The sequence below is a fragment of the Peromyscus eremicus genome, chromosome 10, assembly GCF_949786415.1.
Source record: "Peromyscus eremicus chromosome 10, PerEre_H2_v1, whole genome shotgun sequence".
Taxonomy (NCBI): domain Eukaryota; kingdom Metazoa; phylum Chordata; class Mammalia; order Rodentia; family Cricetidae; genus Peromyscus; species Peromyscus eremicus.
In genome coordinates this window covers 90,816,121-90,832,678 of record NC_081426.1, presented here as the reverse complement: position 1 = coordinate 90,832,678, position 16,558 = coordinate 90,816,121, and the positions used below count along the sequence as shown (strand labels likewise).

Genomic DNA, 16,558 nt, shown 5'->3' with positions numbered 1-16,558 from the left:
GCTTGATATGTTCAATCTTCAATGAAGTATCAAACTATTGACCACTATTTCTTTTCTTTTTCTTTTTGTTTGTGTTCTATTTTGTTTTGTTGAGATAGGGTCTCCTTATATACCTCTGACTGTCCTGGAACTCACTATGTAGACCAGGCTGGCCTTGAACTCACAGACATCCACCTGCCGCTGCCTCCCAAGTGCTGGGATTAAAGGCATGTACCACTATACTGGGCTCTAACCAGTTTCTTGAAGCACCTTATTTTCTTCTTGTTTTGGTTTTCTCCGGGGTTTCTCTCTTGCATCTCTATTGGCAGAGTCTCTTTTGCTGACTCTTGTCCTTATGACATAATTTGTCAAAGATTTGTCCAATGAGTTCATCTCTTCTAACAATTATTTATCTAATCATTTACATTCATCAACACTAATGATTCCAATAACCAACCATGAGGCATTCAATATCAGAATGTCTCTAATAATGATTCTCTTAAGTTTAAGACCTTGCATCTAAGAGCATATTTGACATTTCTAATTGTATTACTTCAAATAAATTAAGTTAAAATCAAAATGCAATTGAATCTAGTTCCCACCATGAATTCTCTAGCTAAATGTCTACCAGCATCTTTCACTCAGTTGCAAAAACTACAGCTATGGAAATTATTATCTGCATTCCACCCTTGCTCTACTGCCTGCGAGTATGATCTACTATGTTAGTGGATCCCGCACCTCTTCATTGGGTTCTACATAATGCTCTTACCACCTTCAATCTAGTTTTCCATGCTGTATGAGAGTCCTTTAGAAACAGATGTTTAATTTCTCCTTTCCATCATAAAAACACCTTGTGGCTTTTATTTGTTCTAGAATGAAGACCTGGATAGACTCTTCCCACCCATTTCTTTTTTTTTTTTTTTTTTTTTTTTTTTTTTTTTTTAAATTTTTATTTTGCAATACAATTCAGTTCTACATATCAGCCACAGATTCCCTTGTTCTCCCCCCTCCCGCCCCCCTCACCTTCCCCCCAGCGCGCCCCCCATTCCAATCTCCTCCAGGGCAAAGCCTTCCCCACAGACTGAGATCAACCTGGTGGACTCAGTCCAGGTAGGTCCAGTCCCCTCCTCCCATGCTGAGCCAAGGGACCCTGCATAGGCCCCAGGTTTCAAACAGCCAACTCATGCAATGAGCACAGGACTCGGTCCCACTGCCTGGATGCCTCCCAAACAGATCAGGCCAATCAACTGTCTCACCCACTCAGAGGGCCTGATCCAGTTGGTGACCCCTCAGCCATTGGTTCATATTTCATGTGTTTCCGTTTGTTTGGCTATTTGTCTCTGTGCTTTATCCGACCTTGGTCTCAACAATTCTCTCTCATATAAACCCTCCTCATTCTCGCTAATTGGACTCCCAGAGATCCACCTGGGGCCTGGTCATGGATCTCTGCCTCCAGATCCATCAGTAGTTGGATGAGGTTTCTAGCACGACAATTAGGGTGTTTGGCCATCCCATCACCAGAGTAGGTCAGTTCGGATTGTCTCTCGACCATTGCCAGCAGTCTGTTGTGGGGGTATCTTTGTGGATTTCTGTGGGCCTCTCTAGCACTTTGTTTCTTCCTATTCTCATGTGGTCTTCATTTACCATGGTCTCCTATTCCTTGTTCTCCCTCTCTGTTTTTGATCCAGCTGGGATCTCCCACTCACCCAAGCTCTCTTTCCCTCGACCCTCGCCCTTCACTACCCCCACTCCTGTCCAGGCTGTTCATGTAGATCTCATTCCATTTCTCTGTCGTTGGGCGATCCCTGTGTCTTTCTTGGGGTCCTGTTTTCCAGGTAGCCTGCCTGGTGATGTGAGTAGCAGTCCAGTCATCCTTGTTCCACATCTAGTATCCTGTTATGAGTGAGTACATACCATGTTTGTCTTTCTGAGTCTGGGATACCTCACTCAGGATGATTTTTTCTAGATCCATCCATTTGCCTGCAAACCTCATGATGTCATTGTTTTTCTCTGCTGAGTAGTATTCCATTGTGTATATGTACCACATTTTGTTTATCCATTCTTCAGTTGAAGGGCATCTAGGTTGTTTCCATGTTCTGGCTATTACAAACAACGCTGATATGAACATAGCTGAACAAGTGCTCTTGTGGTGTGGTTGAGCATTCCTTGGGTATATGCCCAAGAGTGGTATAGCTGGATCTTGGGGGAGATGGATTCCCAATTTTCTAAGAAATCGCCATATTGATTTCCAAAGTGGTTGTACAAGCTTGCATTCCCACCAGCAGTGGAGGAGAGTTCCCCTAGCTCCACATCCTCTCCAGCATAAGGTGTCTTCAGTGTTTTTGATCTTAGCCATTCTGACAGGCGTAAGGTGGTATCTCAGAGTTGTTTTGACAAATGGTGCTGGCAAAACTGGATATCAACATGTAGAAGGCTGCAAATAGATCCATATCTATCACCGTGCACAAAACTTAAGTCCAAGTGGATCAAGGACCTCAACATAAATCCAGCTACTCTGAACCTGCTAGAAGAGAAAGTAGGAAGTAGTCTTGAACACATTGGCATAGGAGACCACTTTCTAAATAGAACACCAGTAGCACAGACACTGAGAGAAACAATCAATCAATGGGACCTCTTGAAACTGAGAAGCTTTTGTAGGGCAAAGGATACGGTCAACAAAGCAAAGCGACAGCCTACAGAATGGGAAAAGATCTTCACCAATCCCACATCTGACAGAGGACTGATATCCAGAATATATAAGGAACTCAAGAAATTAGACATCAAAATGCCCAACAGTCCAATTAAGAAATGGGCTATAGAACTAAACAGAGAATTCTCAACAGAGGAAACTCAAATGGCTGAAAGACATTTAAGGAATTGCTCAACATCCCACCCATTTCTTGAACCTAATTTCCCTTCATCAAACTTTTGCCTTTCCTGTGGTTTTCCTGATCTAGCTAACTGCTTTTCTAGAAATGTTACCATGCTCCCACCATACTAAGATATTATCTCTCTGGTTATTTGATAGACTTTATATTAATTGATTCTTAATTTACTACTAGTGCCTAGCATTTTACCAGAATATAATTAAAACTAAATATATATATATGTACACTGACAGCTGAGTAAATGTGTACTGTGTGTACTGTTAGTCTTATAAAGTCATATTCTAGCAGGAGAGATGGCTAGGTGGTTAAGGGTGTGTACTGTTCTTCCAGAGGACATACATTTGGTCCCCAGTACCCTTTTCAGGCAGCTTACAACTCCCTGTAACTCCAGTTCCAAGGAAGCCTACTCATCAAGCCTCCACAGGCATCTGCACATGTGTATAAGGCCACCCACAGACATACATAATTAAAAATAAAATAGATTACAAAAATAATTTTAAAAGCAATATACAAAGTAGGCTGGACTCAGAAGCCCAGGATCTTGCCCTCCATGCTGTATCATCCTCCTTTCACAGTCTGACGTGACACTTAGTTCAAGTAGTCTCTTACTCAACTCTCACCTACCTAGTTTGGCTCAGATAATTACTGTCATCAGTGGGCTCCCTCCTGGGACTACACTGAGTGATAAAGGTTAGTCCTTGTTTATAAAGCATCAAAGTTCCCAGAGAATTACACAAAGTAATATTCCTCTCTGTTTTCAGTCCTCATTAGTTTGATTAACCCTCATAATACTTTCTGATGGTTTATTTATCACATACTCTTCATTTGGGAGTGACACTATTAATTTCTTGCTGAGATTTTGAGTTACACAACAGCCAGAATACAAATGTCCATATTTTCTATGTCAGGGTTCGATACCATACCGTGATGTTCAACATACTGCACTATAAACTGGAGTGGTCTACAAGAAAAAGGGGAAGGGAGTGTAACATTTCTGATGGTTCAGAATATGTAGCAATAATTACACATTCAGACTGAAATTGTATTTATGTTTATCTCTAATGGGCATATCCTTTTCATCTAGTACCTTTGTAACTTCACAATGGAACATGATAAATACAATCTTTCATAGTTTGGCAGTTTAGAGTTGACAAAAGAAAAATAGAGTTGAGAAGTATATTGGCAGTTTGATTTCAGTTTAACTTGCTATTAAAAAGAAATCTCATCTCTAGTTAATATCAGACCAGAGAGCCAAAGCCACAAGAGATTAGAGCAAGGCTAGATGCTGTTGAAAATAGACATGAGGATTTTTCCTTTGGAATTTAGACTAGGAAAAAAGCATGTATGTGTAGTAAATATGTGCACATTTTGTTAGTTTCTTGAACAGAAGTATAAGATTCTTTTCCCAGCATACACCATGGTCATGAATGCTTAAGGAAGAAAGTAGTGGCATTCTGAATTTTCGATGAGCTTTTTTTTATTTAAAATGAGATAAGGAAAATAAAATATCAGTCAACAGTTTTCACTGTGGCAACACAACTGGTTCTTTTATATTTGCAGCAAGTAATTTTGTTAACTTATTCAGCTAATGCTAAGTAGCACATAGTTAGTTGCTGCCCCTATTTTAGGCATGAAGACTATAATGACAAGAAAAGCTACATGAAAAAAGAAGTCTTTGCACTCTAGAGCCCACGTTTAAGAACTGCTTAAGAAAGACACAAAACTATTTTATACAAGGCCTTGTTATGAAAAGCAAACTGGATATGGTATTCTTAAGAGAAGAACAAGGTTGTGTTTACAAACGCTTTAGTGTAGCTAGAGTTTTCCTGCCTGGCCCACAGTCAGGACAAATCTCTGTCACCCACCAGTCCCACAGCTGCTCAGACCCAACCAAGTAAACACAGAGACTTATACTGCTTACAAACTGTATGGCCATGGCAGGCTTCTTGCTAATAACTGTCCTTATAGCTTAAATTAATCCATTTCTATAAATCTATACCTTGCCTCGTGGCTCGTGGCTTACCGGCGTCTTCACATGCTGCTTGTCATGGCGAAGGCTGGCAGTGTCTCCTCCCACCTTCCTGTTCTCTCAGTTCTCCTCTCTGTTAGTCCTGCCTATACTGCCTTGCCACCGGCCAATCAGTGTTTTATTTATTGACCAATCAGAGCATTTGACATACAGACCATCCCACAGCACTTTAGTCATGTGATGGCATCCGTAACAGTGGCTTTGGGACTGAGAAAGACTATTCTGGAGTTAGACACCCTGGTTCATGGTCCCACTCTTCTACCTGTCAGCCATGTCATTGACACAAAATACTCTTCCTCTTGCTCAGCTCCTTCACTTCAACTGCGTTAAACAAGAACCTACCTCCAAACACTAAGAGAACCTGGTGGGAAAATCTTTATACACAACATTTATTAGCTGTTTGAAAATTTTTAAAAACCTCTTTACATTCTAGATATTTTGAGCATTTTTATTATTAATTAATTATTATTTGTAATTATCAAGTGATGACATGGTTAGTAATTTATAGTAAAGGTTTATGTTTGCTGAATTATTATCTAATTGAGTTAACGAACTATGCAGAAAATGTGACGTCTGTTTTTATAGTTGGGTAAGAGAAGTTGAATAACGGCCACCCAATATCACTTATTGGCTAATATCACCCAATGGCTGCTCCATGTCAGCTCCTGACACCTGGACCCTGGAAACAGTAATTCATCAGAGGAGAACCTCCACAGATGGAATCAAGTTAAGGATTCTGATCAGAGACTATCTTAGACTGTCTGAGTGACCACTGATTCTAATCACAAGGATCCTTGGAATAGAGGGACCAGGGCATGGAGATTTGATACATGGAGGGGGGAGGGGCTTGTAAATACAGAGGCAGACAGACGTGACACAGCCACAGCCAGGGACCACTGAAGAGTCACCCAGAGCTCCGGAGGCCAGGGATGAGAATTTCTCCTAGAATCTTTTTTAGTTCATCCCTGTTATCTCTCTCTTGCTTGCAAACTTCTTAAGTCTAAAACTATGAGAAAAAATACATTCATTTTGTTTAAGCCATAAACTTGTAATTAGTTGCAGCAGATAAGAGAAGCCATGACTTTAGGAAAAGACTGAGAAATTAATCTTCCAATGACCCCTAGGAGGAATTTGCAAACCGCTGAGGTTTTAAAGAAGCCCAGCTCTCAAGCTGGCAAAGGATACCTAATTTTTATTACCCCATTGTTCTGGGGGAAAATCCATAGTGTGAGAGGCATACAGAGAGAAGGCAGCTGGGAAAATCACTCTTTACTCAGCCCTCTAATCTCACCAGGATGAAACTATGCAACCAGCATCATTTCAGGCCCTGGCACCCCAGGGCAGAAAGTCCTTGGCATGCTTACGAGTCCTTATTTGGAGAAGACTGAATTCCACTGCTATCCCTTCTCAATCAAATGCCAGGCCTTGTCCTGTACATGGTCATTTTACAGCATTTATTATTTCTCATAGGAAAAGAAACGTCTGCTGTTCAGAAAGTGGGAAAAGCCAAATGGTGCCTTAGCAGGGTGTGTGTGTGTGTGTGTGTGTGTGTGTGTGTGCACATGTACATGTGTGCACCTCTGTGTGTGTTATATGTAACAATAATAAGCAAGTAAGTCATGAATTTGAAAGGAAATAAAGAGGAACAGAGGAAGAGCTGGAGAGGGGGATGGAGGATTGGAAATGATGTAAATACCTTCAGATACGAAATTATTAAAGAGGTTTTGAAATTAAAAAGTAAAAATTTGAAGTAAAGTCTATGGCAGAAGAAAAAGAAGAGGAGGAGGAAGTGGGGGAGGGGAAGTGGGAAGAAGGTGGGGGGAAGGGAGGATGTTGTCGCTTTGGAAATTTATGTCTCTTTATGAAACCAAAACAAAGAGGGAACATATCACTGCTGTAAAATATTTATTAGGGGGAAACTCCGAGACCCTAGAGTCAAGTAATCCAATAAGCCATCATCAATGGACCAGAAAATTGGCGGTAAAACAGCCCCCCCCCCCACTTAAGCCTCATTTTAATTAAACCCTCTCTGCATTTAAAATTCTAGTAGAAAGGACCTAGAATTCACCTTGAGAGACACCGTCTAACAGCTAAATCGAGCACCGAAAGAACCGAAGACACTGACTGCAGTGATTCTAAAGGTTTGTTTAACAACTGAGGAAAGGTATTTTTACATCTCCTCAGCGCCATGTCATTTGTTTTCATATTAAAACTGGAGGCTGGAAGTGGAGGAGAAAACGCTGCGGCAGGAGAGAGTCGTCTCGGGGCTGGACAACAGGGCAGCCTTAGCATGGAGCTTCATCCTGAGGGGCCCATTCAATGTCAACCCGTGGTACAACGTCACCTTGAAACTACATTAATATTTTATCTGGCTGCCAATGAAATCCCAAATGAACATACTATGTGGGGAAAAAAGCTCACAGAAATAGTAATGCTCTTTGGCTATACTGATGGCTCTTTAGTTTCCTTTTTCTCCAGAATTCCTAGTTGGCAAGAATATGACTTTTTTCAACAAAAAGACTGAGCCTGTTATATCCAAAATGATTTCAGTTAAGTCACAGAGTTAAGGATGTAACCTGTAGACTCTCTTACTCTAGACACACAGACCCCTGCACTTGGGACCTGAGAAGATCCTGGGTATACCAGCTTAAACATATGCAAAAATATGATACACAAGCGTCTGTGCACAAGGAAATTAAGTATAGACACAGATTTCTTTTTACTTAATTCTGTCTTTCTTGGCAAAACAAATAAAGAAAAAAGACCACAAACATTCCTACTCTTCTTGCTTTGCGAAACATCTTCAAGAGAATACCCAAGACTGTTGATGGAAGTTCAACAGTCAAACGTTTCAAGTCTCTGAAGTCCTAGTGATCTCATAGGTGTTCTCACGGGATGTCATACGATGTGATATGTGAGTTCCTGGGGTCTGCCCCAAGCTATTCAAACGTTATTGATTTCTTTCTCTGCTTTACCCAGGTGCTGACCACTGTGATAAAGACGCTTCACTTCCCAATACTCATTCCCACCAGGCCCCGCGCACGTAACCAGAGGCGGTGTGGCCATCTAATTAAATCTGCTTTCATTCAGCTGTCGTTAATATTAATATTCCAGTCCTCCCACTTCCTAAGCATGCTGACTAGAAAGCCTTCCTGCCACCGTTCTGTAGCTGTTGCTTTTGTTTGCACTGCTGTGTATGAAAGCCAGGGCCTTTTGCACATGCCGGGCGAGCTATGGACCACTGAATGACGTTTCCTGCATTTTTAACACCCGTTATTTCTCTACACTAGTGTCATAACGTGGTGGCAAAACCTGAATTTCCACCCATCCCTTTTTGAGGTCAAGGTTTTAAGAGATAAAGATGTAAAGAATAAAGGAAGTATGTCTATGCTGCCCTTCATGCCACTAACATGTTGATTAGGAAAACATGCACAAACTCTTTTATATGTAAATGAGTTTAAGAACATAAATAAATTATTTAACAATGTGAGCACTATGCCATTAATTAAGATGAGGTGTTAGGTTTGGAAGTGTCTAGGTGCCTGCTATAGAAATGCTGGCCAGGAAAGTCCTTTGATCAGCGGACAGCTCTGCTAAGGCCTCACTGCTGAGGAACGCCTGCCCACATGGGAAGGAAAGGGGAGCAGCACTGATTGAGAGAGGGCTGGGTGATGGGTCCACCTCATCTGGATTTTATCCCAAGTGCGGTCAGAAGCGTTTGAAGGGTTTTGAGCATTGGATCACAAGATTCGTATTTTTCAAAGGAATCTGTATTGAATTGGTAGCAGACAGAATCTATAAAAGGGAAGAGAATAGAAGCAAGAGCTTCCACAAGTTTGGTTCACAAAAGATCAGTAGCCTCAAGGCAGAGGAAGAGAGGAAGAGCTGCAATGTGTTGAGAGGGGAGAGAGGAGATGATGGTGTCAGTGATGGGCTTGGAGAGAGAGGAGGTGAAGATAATGCCCAGAACGGAGAGAGGCCCAGAACGCTGGTGATCTCACACACTGTGATGAGGAAGAGAGAAGCAGGGGAAAATTGAGGGGAAGGGAAGAATTTAGCTAAGGACACATTTGAAATGCGTTCTCTATATGCAAGAAAATCACAAATAAGAACTGTATGTATGAGTGTCAAGTTCCAAAGAGTGATTCAGGCTGGAAAACTTAGTTTGGAGATTCATCCAACCAGAAGTTATATTTGAAGCAATGGCCATATTGAGCTGCACTAAGGAGGTGAGGGAGAGATAAAGTGGCAGCTACAGACAAGATGCCCAGAGAATGCTTCCGGTCAGAGTATCTCCAACAGAGAGGGGTCCCTAGAGAAGGCTGGAGGGACGAGAGAGATGGAGGGGACGCTACAGATCCATGAAACGCAATATGAGAAATGACTGTAAAAACAGTCACCCAGGTCAATGATGTATGGCCAAGTGAGAATAATCAGAGAGCTAGCAAATGGATTTGGCCAGAAGGAAGCCATGGGTCAACTTAACAAGAATAGTCTCATTGCAGTGGCAGAGAAGTAATCTAATTCCAGGGGGCTGCAGCTCACCTTCGTGGAAGTGAGTAAGCAAAGAAAGTTGCTCTAGATGATTCTAAAAGTTCCGAAGTAATGGCAATCAGATTGTCCTTTTGTTTTAGGAAAGGATCAAATATGGTAGATTTATCGGATGCTGAGAATATTGCTAGGAAGGATAAATGGTAAGTAAACCCCCAAATCCTTTTTTGAGAAGTCTGTTTCTTTCAACTGCTTTTCCCTGGCAGGTCTGATGTTTCCCACTTTTCATGCATGTGAGCATCTGTTTCTAGGCTCCTTATTCTGTTACATCACTCTCTTTGTTCATTCTTGAACTGATGCTATAGTATATTAGTTACTGGACCTTCATATTTGATAATACAGGTTTCCCTGTTATATTCACATTATAAATAGCCCGCCTAATTAACCCTTTATATATCTGGACAGCATTAGAAACTGCTTAGTAATACATCTTTTGGGATGTTTATTGGCACTGAGTTGAGTCCACAAACTTTCCTTCTCACACTACTGATCCTGCAGTTGTACAGGGCGGCACACTCCTGCCATCCGGGAATCCAGAGAATGAGGCAGGAGGAATGTGAATCCAATGTGGATTCAATGCCAGCCTGGGCTACATGGCAATCCTCCATCAAAAAAAAAAAAAATACTGAATGTTATATAATATCAATAGAATCTTTGTTAGATTGCCCTCCAACCTGTAAACATGCTATATTCCTCCATTAAGTTAGGATTCATAATGTCTTTTAACAAACAATTAAAATTAGTGTGTTTTGTACATATATATACATACTTACAAGTTTTTATTTATATATACATGATATATATGTTAATTATATATTACATACTTTGTATACTTTGATGCTTTGTGACAACATTTTAAAATGTGGTGTTGGATGGCTTACTGCTAGCAGCTAAGAACATATATTGATTTCATATACAACATTTTTTTTCAAGCTCAATAATTTGTAAAATATTTTAGGACTACGTATTGAATGTAATAGGGGCGATGAGTATTCCTTTCAATTCTTAAACAGTTCTCTTATTTTTAACAGTGGATTGAGGTTATGATGACAAATATTCTCAACTCCATTCTAAAGAGAATTGTTTTCAGGGTCATTAATTACAACACTAGCTAGAGGTTTAATATATCATTATTATCTCTATGATCCCACTACTCAAAGAGGTTGTTATTTTAGCATTATGGGGCATGTTATGTTTTATTAGATGACCTCTTTTGGTATCACAGAAATAATCACGTGTTTTCACTTGCAACTTGCTACCATAGTAATGGTTAATTTCTAAATCTGAACTATTTCCTTTTCTGCCTGAGTGTACTGACAGACTTCATTTCCCAGGTACTTTTGTATCTAGGAGAGGTTATGAGACTGAGTCGTGATCAATAAAGTGCCAGGAAAGTTCTGTGCTTCCAAACTCAGTTGGGAAACAGCTTTTTTCATCATTTCCCCATCTCTTCCCACTGGATTTGTTGGCAAAAGATGATCTCAGTTCATGAAATCACAAACTAAGCATTTCATGTCAGGCATAAGTTTGTGTGTTTGCACATAAAGTGTGTGTGTGTGTGTGTGGTGTGTGTGTGGTGTGTGTGTGTGTGTGTGTGTGTGTGTGTGTGTGTGTGTGCATCATTCTCTAGAAATATTTCCAACCACAGATTGACAGATGCATGGAGATTATTATAAATTTATGAAATCTCTGAAACGTCCAGCTACATGTAACGCCATAATGAATACTACTGGAATTCTTGAATGATGATGACTCATCATCAAAACTACTGAAGGAATTTGAGCTCTTGAAAGCTGTGGTGTACCAAGACCTCAAGGACAGGCTGTCTCACTCTTGTATGGCTGGTAGTTAGGAAGGTACCAGGAAAGTAGAAAGCACAGATAAAAGGTTATTGAATGGGATGAATAAAGTCATTTAATCTTTTGGTGGGCTTCATTATCTGTGAAATGAGGATAATTATAATACAGTGCATAGTTAACTAACATAGGGGATGGTTTGGAGATTAAACTAAATACAGCTTTTGGAATTCATAAATTGTAAAACCCTATAGAAAAGATTAGTTTGTTCTCTCAGGCTCCCATCAAAACTCATTTTGACAAATGATAATAGATAGTGAAAACTTAAATTGGTTTTCTTAGGTGAACTGAGATCTCTTTTGACAGAAGTATTCAAAAGGACCTGCAAAGCTCCTGGTGGTGTTAGGAAGAAAACTCTAACAGTAGGTCCTTTCTAGCCTCCAGTCTCCTGACTCAAAACCAGAGTGCCTTCAGCGAATGGGAAAGTAAGTGAATCCATGCTCCTTAGAGCGATTACAGTAGACTGAGGAGTGCATGAGAGGTGGGATTTGATGTGTGATGAGCTGGCTTTAAATATAACTTCTTACTAGATACATGACTTTGTAAAAGTTACTATAAATGTTTTCACTTCTATTTTCTCATTAGTAAAAAGAACTGAAAGGAAGAATGAATGGAAGGAAGGAAGGGAGGAAGGGAGGGGATGAAGGAGGAAGGAAGGAAGAAAAGAAGGAAGGAAGGAAGGAAGGAAAGAAGGAAGGAAGGAAGAAAAGAAGGAAGGAAGGAAGGAAGGAAGGAAGGAAGGAAGGAAGGAAAGAAGGGACGGAATCCTTCCATAGAGATGATTTATCTGAGGTTTAAATAAAATAATGTGTGTGCAGTATTTAGCATGGCACTTGATACACAGTTAGGGATTTGCAAATAGCAGTCATTATAACATTCTCTTCTACCCATAGGTTGGTATCCATCAGGTACGGATCATAGTTTCAGCATCCCACAGATATCACGCATTATTACAATGTGTATTTCCAGTCTAATGTTACCATCCATGTTAGGTAGCGACTAATACAAACATGCATTGTTCCTTGAGGTAGCACATCCTGAAGAGCAAGAGACGCCTCAGCATGGCACTGGTTGATGTCCACCATTTTCCAAGATCACCGTGCAGGCAATTTTCCTTAGCAAGTCAGGAAATGAAAGCCAGTAATCGTCTGATCTAGTCAGAGCTCTGAACAGTCCTTTCCTCCCCTCTCCCAGATCAACACACACTTGCTGACCACCGGAAGGTGGGAAGTAGAAAGGAGACATGGGTTATGGCCTTTATGTTGTACAAAAGAAGTACAGAATTATCAGGAACTTTGTGGCCAAAGCAGGTGCCCTGTGAGTACTCGAGCTCAGTAGTCACATTGGGGTTCCTTCTATTATATGTAGAGGTCACAATGCCCAGTTTCCTGATCTTGGATGGGACACTAAATTCAAGAACATTCTTTCTCTTTTCAAGGAAAGATCTTCTACCTTGAACATTTGTCTGAGGCACAGAAGCTATTTTCAATGACTTCTGTTTTTAATAAAGAATAAAAACTTACCGGGAACTGCTATTTGTTATTGCCTATGTGTTTATCCAGTACTCTCTGGAGAGCTTAAATCTGAATTTACTATCTAGTTAAATTTTATGATTGTCATAACCATGAAAGTATTAATAAAGAATCTTATTTGAAAATTTTGCCAGGCATAGTGAAAATGGGGAATAAAATATATAATAGTTCTTAGCCTCTCAGAAAGTCAGAACATGATACACACACACAGACCATCTTTGGGAATCCTATTTACTCAGATACAGTGGTTGAAAAATTATTGTACAGGAGTGTAGTGATGAAATCAGTGAAAATCCATTCTCACTATATTGCTTAACTGCATTAATAATTGTTAGCTGCAGAAAATACTGATATAAAACTTGGCTCTGTAGAAAGTTCTTTATGATGAAAGGTCATTTTTAGTATAAAAGATAAAGTTTTGTGTAAGAGGTTTTTGTAGGCCGGAAGTTTTCTCTGTGTCTTCAACAGTTTTTAGTTAGTAATGAAATGACTTTTCTGGTTAAACTATCTTTAGGAGGCTAAGTGGACACAATCTGGCAGGCCTGGCATCCACCAGAAAGAGGAATTCTGAGAGGATTTGTGCCAGGCTGACTCCTATGTGCACACCTCATAACCTGAGAGAGAGAGTGAACTTTGAAGTTGCTGAGTCCCCCAGATTCTGAGGCATGCCAGTAAGAAGAACTTTGTGATTCTTGAAGAAACTCAATCTTAGATCCTCTCCTTGTGTTACTGCCATGCAGCTGACACTGGGCTCTTGGAGATCCCCATGCCTTACCCCCAAACACTGCCCAAGAATATACTCTTGGTTTTGACATCTCTGAAGACAGACAGACTTGCTCATACTATCTTTCCTTCCTCTCTATTTTTTTTTTAATGTCACACAAGTACATCAACACATCTCGGATGTTGGGCATAATATCCCTCCCCCATTGCCCCTACACTCCCTCTTCCTCTCTCTTCCCCTTCCCATTATAATACAATGTCATGCATTAATTACAAACTTTAAAGTATTTTAAAATAATTGAACGTAAAGAACTGAGTATCAAACCCTCCAACTCCTCACCCCCACCCTTAGAGTTCACAGAGCACAGCTTTGTAAACAATGATGGCGAACACTGTTCTGTCTGACAGCCCATTTGGCACAAATTACATTTGTTTCTTCCTTTTTCCCCACCGGGCCTTTGCTTTCCATTAGTGTTCTTACCGCCTCCATTTGAAAGTGATCCTACAAAAATGATTTTATCATCGTCATTTACCCCTTTTAGCTGACAAATAAGGAGTTTGGTGCTAACGATTTTTAACCCATTCTCGTGAACTGACTTTAGACCTGAACTTGAAGAGGAAACAGGTTTATTGATATATAGGCTGACAATTATAATAGTGTGTGGGGGGAGATAAAGTACAGTGCTGAAATTGCTACGTGAAAAGACATGAGGTTACCAATAATCATTAATAAATAATCCAATTGTCCTTCAACAAGCCGCTGGATAAATTGTGTATCACAACCACACCAACACTTCTTGTCAATACAAAGGGAGGTGCTAACAACTGTTACAGTGCATTTAATGGGAGAAGCTGGGCTCAACGCTACATACTGTACATACTGCAGTCTGAATACATACATCACTCTGGAAAAGACAAAACTAGGGGGAGAGAAGAGACAACAGTTGTGACAGAGACTACAAACAGAGGAAGGTTGACAGGGAGGGAGCAGGGCCACTGAGAAGGAGGAGCTGAGTGGTGGCAGTTATACAGCTGCATGAAAATTATTCCTCCATCAACCAGACTTTAAAAAATGCAGTGATGTTGATCCTCTGGCAGCACCGAGAAGCCTGGTAGCCTGTTCACGCCACTGTGCCAGCATGCTAGCCACATATGAGATGCTTACCTGCTTATAAATCATGAGACTTCAGTCCCCACAGTTCTGAGAAGGACCAGGTATCTCTACTGGCCTGATTTTCTAAGGCCAGTAATCCTATTCATGAGTACTCTGCCCTCCTCATCAAACAGCCTCTTGACAGCCCCCACTTCCCAATGCTGTCATCTTAGGGTTAGAGGACGTCAGCAAATGAAGTTATGGGGAAGAACAGTGGCCACGTATGGGAGCCCCGTGGAAGTAAGATGATCGTCCATCTTTTCCTGGCTGATGATCCTCCTCCAAATTCACTGCCTAGCCAGAGCACTCAGAATCCTCAGAACACACTACTCCAGCCATGCTCATCTACTCCATGCCTATAAACTCAGGTTGTATATTTCTCACAATAATACCCAAGGCCTGATTTGATCTTTATTCCTACCTAGGTTATAGGCTCAAAGATGGGGACCATGCAATGATGCACTTTTGTAAACATTTCTGTAATATTTATGAAACTCATACAGAAAAAGTCTGTCTTTTTCACATGTCAGGAACTCAAGAGTATGCATGGAATGAATAGTTAAATGAATTAATTAAAAATGTGAATGGATTTCTTGTGTAACTGTGGCATTGGTGACCAGGAAAGTTTTATTTAATTATGTTTCTTTCATTGCCTTGATTGAGTTTGTCTTTAACCCAGTGGAAGGTCAAGGTTTCTTCCCTCTCAGGTTCCTCTTTGTCAACAGTGACCCAGAAGTCTCATTCCTTGGTAGGATTTAGAGTCCTGTTTGCTATGTTTTCCCTGCCAACCTTCCTCATGCCAGATTCTTTTCATGTATTAGACTTCACACAGGCGTGTCTCAGACTATGTCTCTGCCAGCTCTGGGCTGTACCTTCACCAATCTCCCCCCATCTACCCCATGCCAAGGCTTCACCGAGCGCTATCCATCCATGCATGTCAAGGCTTCACTGATCCCCCTCCATCTACCCCACATCAAGGCTTCACTGATCCCCCTCCATCTACCCCACATCAAGACTTCATTGATTGCCCCTCCATCTACTCCATGCCAAGGAGATTCTTTTCCATAACTCTGCATCATATTGTGTGTTTTGGGAACTTAAAAGTGGCCCTGAAGGATTATTTACAACAAACTAAAATTTCAGTTTATCTTCTTACAGGTTGGAAATGAAGCTGAATTTTTGCTACGATTGATTGATAAATAAAATGCTGATTGGCCAGTAGCCAGGCAGGAAGGATAGTGTAGAGGGGACAAGGAGGAGGAGAATTCTGGGAGGTGGAAGGCTGAGGCAGGGAGACGCTGCCAGCCGCCAGCATGAAGAGCAGGATGTAAGTACTGATAAGCCATGAGCCATGTGGCAAGGTATAGATTAATAGAAATGAGTTAATTTAAGATATATGAACTAGATAGCAAGAAGCCTGAGCCATTAGGCCAAACAGTTTAAATAATATAAGCATCTGTGTGTTTATTTGGGTCTGAGTAGCTGCTGGTCCAGGCAGGACTGGATAGATAACTCCAGCTACACTGAATAGACATGAAATTGTAGAAATCAGAAAAACAACATACACACATAAAATCCAAGTCACATCAAAATCAGCAACAATATTTTCTCAAAAAAGAAAGTTGAAGTGAAATATTCTAAACTAAGTGTAACTGAAACCACATATCAAAAATTCATTAATCTTCATGGTCCAGTCGTACCCTGTGCAAACAACCTCAGTTACAGTAGCATCAAAATTCCTAAGACCCTAAGGCAAATAAATAAAACATTTTCAGGAACTTTTAACAATCTGTACTTAAAAAAAATACTAAGTTGAAACAAGACCAATTTATTTTTGTTCGTTTTGA

At 40.6% G+C, this 16,558-nt stretch overlaps 1 protein-coding gene across 1 annotated transcript in view; it reads right to left on the bottom strand.

Annotated features, from left to right (window-relative positions):
* The window catches only part of Arhgap24 (Rho GTPase activating protein 24), a 338,234-nt gene that overhangs the window by 227,131 nt on the left and 94,545 nt on the right, over positions 1–16,558 (bottom strand). The gene's annotated exons all lie outside the window — the stretch shown is intronic.